Below are 4,495 nucleotides of genomic sequence, written 5' to 3'. Positions count from 1 at the left end.
ATTTACCAAAAGAAAAAAAAAAAAAGTAATTTTTATTTTGTCTGTAGCCATCCTAGCTAATGTGTTCTCATGAACACTGAATTATTATCATATAACCTAAAAGAGTCCCAAAACATAGGTTCTGAGAACAGTTATAGCAATCTTAAACAGTGAATATTTTTACTGTTGTGTTGAAATAAGGGGCAGAAAATTAAATTACTAGAACACAGCTTGAGTTCTTTCTTAGAAAAATGTTCCAATGCATGTTTATTGAGGTTGCCTCTGGGCCTTCTCCCAGATGTGAACTAAAATGCAATTTATAGAGGAAATATCTTTCATAAAATCAGTTTCCCCTCTCCAAATTTTCTGTTTTTGTTAAGATGACTACTACATTGAATGTAGACATCAAATTCTTTGAACCTTGTACATTTATTAATTTTTATTTCTCATTTGAACCATTCTTCTGCCTCATCTACCCACTTATTCGTATATGGCACTCAAATGTTGAGAGCAACGATGAGTGTATTCATGAACTTCATCTATGTATAAATAACCATTTAACCTTTAAATATCTTGATAATCATTCAGCAAGTCAAAGGCATAGATGTCACCAGTTTTAATGCACACACTGATTTGCTCTTAGATTTTATCACTTAAAACCATTAAGAATTGAAAGGATAATTTATCTTGAAGGTTGAAGCATGTGTCTTTTAACTAAGTGTTATCAGGGGACAAAAAAAGGAACCATAAACAGATGGATTAGTTCTCTGTGCACTAAATCTAAAGGGTACCGAGCTGCATGATATGTTCTCTTTTGTTTTTGTCCCTAGCTCAAGGTAACAAGTGGAAAATAGTAATTCTTCTCTGAAAGCCTCATATTATATTGTTTTTTCTGCAGTTATGCAGAAAATTGTATTAATTATATTTATATTAGTTTATTGCTTTTCCCATGCTTTATGTATTTTTAAAGGGTTACTTTTCTTGAAATAATATCCAATAAAATCAGGTGGATGCATAATGCTAGGGTAGAATAAAGAGCAAAAAGAAATAACACTTGTTGGGAACATATATTAAATGTTATTTACTATGAAAAAGCTAACTCAATTAACACTTACATCACTCCTATAATTTGGATAATGTATGACAATGTTAAAGATGAGGAAATGGAGATTATATCCTCTATATAACTTATACAAAGTCGTAGTTTCTCTGTTAAGTAGAATAGCCCAGATTAAATGCCAGGTTTATGTGATGTTTTCTATAATTTAATACCTAGTAGAATATTAAAGAATACATGCAAAATTTATGCACAAACTCAGGATTTATAAAATACAGTTGTAATGCACAGTAAACTATTATGAGTATGCTATTGGCAAAGAATAGATACCTAGACCAATGAAACAAAAAAAGAGAATCAAAAGGTAGACTCACACACATATGGCCAATATATTTTGACAGAGAGGTAAAGGCAATTCAATGGATAAGGACTATCCTTTAAACAGTTGATGATGGAACAAGTGGAATCCATAAGCTAATAACTAAACTCAACCTAAACCTCCCACCTTACACTATAAGTCAAAGTAGATTATAAATGTAAATGTAAAAAGTAAACTTATAAAACATTGGAGGGAAAAAAATAAGATAAAAATCTTTGTGGTCTGGTGTTAGACAATGAATTCTTAAATGTGACAGGGAGCAACAGACTGGGAGAGAATATTTGCCATCGCACATCTGACAAAAGAATTTTAACTGGAACATATAAAGAACTCTCAATACTCAACAGAAATAAAACAAAAACCACAATTAGCAAAAGTGGGTACAAGACTTGAACAGATACTTTATCAAAGAAGATATATAAAAGTTAAAAAAAGACATAAAATTTGTTCAACATTATTAGTGAGGAGGGAAATGCAAATGAAAACCATAATGAGAGCCACTATAACACCTTTTAAGATGGCTAAAATAAAAATTATTGATAATCTCAAGTGATAACAAAGATGTAGAACAACTGGAACTCTCATGTATTGCCCTTGGTTATGGAAAATGATGCAGCTACTCTGAAAAGAGTATGGCAGTTTCTAATAAAGATAAACACATAGTTACCTATATGACCCAGTAATCACATTACTGTGTACTAACCTAAAGAAAGAAAAACTTATCTTCAAGCAAAAACCTGTACATGAGTATTCACATAAGTCATAATTCAAAAAAACTAGAAACAACCTTAACATTCTTCACCATGGATGAATCACAGAAGCATTATGCAAGTGAGATAAGCCAATCTCAAAAGTTCATATACTGTTTGATTCCATTTGTATGACATTTACAAGACGATACATCTGTAATGACAGAGAGTAGGTAGCAGGATGGTAGGAGTTACCTACCAACCTACTCTTTTTTTTTTTTTTTTAATACAAAATGATTTATTAAAAAACCAGTAAGACACTACTACATCATGACACTGTCACACTGGGCTTTTAACGTGAGACTGGGGGGGAGGCATAAAACACAAATTGATTGTGAAGCAGAGCAATTAGAAATAAAACAATGAAAGCAAAATTATTTTAATGAGAACTCAGAATTAAACTTCAGAGGGACCCAACATCATACTTCCATTTGGGGACTTGACACAAAAAATTTAGTTTGAACTGCTATTAGCAGGTGGCAGGAGCCACCTTCAAATGAATCTTCAATTTGGAAAATACTGCTTCACCACCTGTTGGGGATAAGTTGCAGATGGAATAATTTAGTACGGTTTGTAGCTATTTTGATGACCACCTCGCCTGGATGCTTTCCCACTCTGCTGGTCACCACCTCTTCCATGAGCTCTTCCCGCAAATCCTCCTCTAGATCTCCACTGTTGCTGTTGCTGATACTGTTCCTTCGACATAGCTACTTTTATTTCAATTTCCTAAGACCAACATTGTGGTATTTCTCTTCCATTATCTTCTTCACTGGTTCCTCTTCCTTAAAGGTAATAAAGCAGAATCCACGCCTCTTATTGGTCTTGTTGTCCATGGGGAGCTCTATGGATTCAACCTCACCAAAACCACCAAAATACTCCCTTATTTTCTCTTCAGGTGTATCTGGAGAAAGGCCACCAACAAAAATTTTTTAACAGGCTCTTTTGTTTTCATGGCTTTGGCCCTCTTAGGATCAATCACCTTCCCATTCAATTTATGTTCTTTCTGATCCATGACCTTATCTACACTCTCCGACTCTTTAAATAGCACAAAGCCAAAACCCCTTGATCGCTCTGTGATAAGATCTAACTTCAGAGTGCAGTCTACGACTTCACCAAATTTGGAGAAGTAGTCCTTCAGATCTTTCTTTGTAGTATCCCAGCGAAGGCCTCCTATAAACATTTTCCATTCTTCTTGCTGTGCCATCACTGCTTCAGAGTGTAGGAGGACGGTAGTAGTTAGGAGGATGGTGTGACTTAAAAAAGAATATTACACGGTAGTGTTTTGTGGTAATGGATCTGTTCTGTACCCAGATTGCTGTATGGTTACATGTATCTATACATGTGTTAAAATTCATAGAACTGTACACCAAAAATGTATTTTAAAAAACCTATTGTAGCCCTCAGAAAAAAATCTATAATTGTGTCAGTGGTGTCAAAGTTATAACCATAAGATGCAATTTTGAATAATATCCCCAGTTACTATATGAAAACATAATTCTGTACTAAATAAATAATACCATCCTCTGAAATATATCAGTCATAAAGCTTTGAGGACACACAAACCTAATTAAGTATGTAAACATAAACCAACAGTAATTACTACTGCTTGTGTTAATTTTTAATGTTTATGCAATCAAAATAAAGAATATTGTAAGTTTCCTCTAAAGAATTTGATTTTCCCATAAAATACTGTTGATATTCAATCTTTTTTATTTTTGGCTGCCCCACGCGGCTTGTGGGATCTTAGTTCCCTGACCAGAGATTGAACTCTGGCCCTCAGCAGTGAAAGCCTAACCACTGGACCAGGGAATTCGATATTCAAACTTTTTAAACTTAGCAGTTATTCATATGTTTCACTATGAATGTTTCTAACCTTTTACTTATCTTTTTCTTCTATGACTCATTCTTGTGTTCTGAAAGGAAGTTTATTTTTGAAAATAATCTTAAATATAATATAAGTTTTTAAATAAGTTCAACATCATAATAAAATCAGTTTTGGGGACAATAAAAAATTTTAAAATAATATATTATTATAACTTCTTAGCACCCACTTTCACTTTCCAGTGAATCTTGGTTTGGACAGCATATTATTTGTCTAAGTTAGTAGTGATTTTATTTTCTTACTGTGGCACAGAACTTTAATTCCTTCCATCTAGTTAAAATTCTTTCTTCATTTGGTTGGCATCCAACACTACTTCCTCCTGTACTTTCATTTTTCTTTGCTCTGATCCCCTATAGATCTTGTATGTATGCCCTTGTTAACAATGATAGGTTGTTGCTTAATACTGTTTTTTCCTATCATGTTTTTTGTTAAATAAGTCAAAATTTCTT

General features: G+C 33.1%; 1 pseudogene; it reads right to left on the bottom strand.

Moving 5' to 3' along the window:
- Window positions 1–2,559: 2,559 nt before the first annotated feature.
- LOC102997163 (heterogeneous nuclear ribonucleoprotein D0-like) lies at window positions 2,560–3,377 on the bottom strand (annotated as a pseudogene).
- Between the last annotated feature and the right edge of the window lie 1,118 nt (window positions 3,378–4,495).

This window comes from Balaenoptera acutorostrata, chromosome 14 (assembly GCF_949987535.1).
Source record: "Balaenoptera acutorostrata chromosome 14, mBalAcu1.1, whole genome shotgun sequence".
Lineage (NCBI taxonomy): Eukaryota > Metazoa > Chordata > Mammalia > Artiodactyla > Balaenopteridae > Balaenoptera > Balaenoptera acutorostrata.
This window is presented reverse-complemented; position numbering and strand designations above follow the sequence as displayed.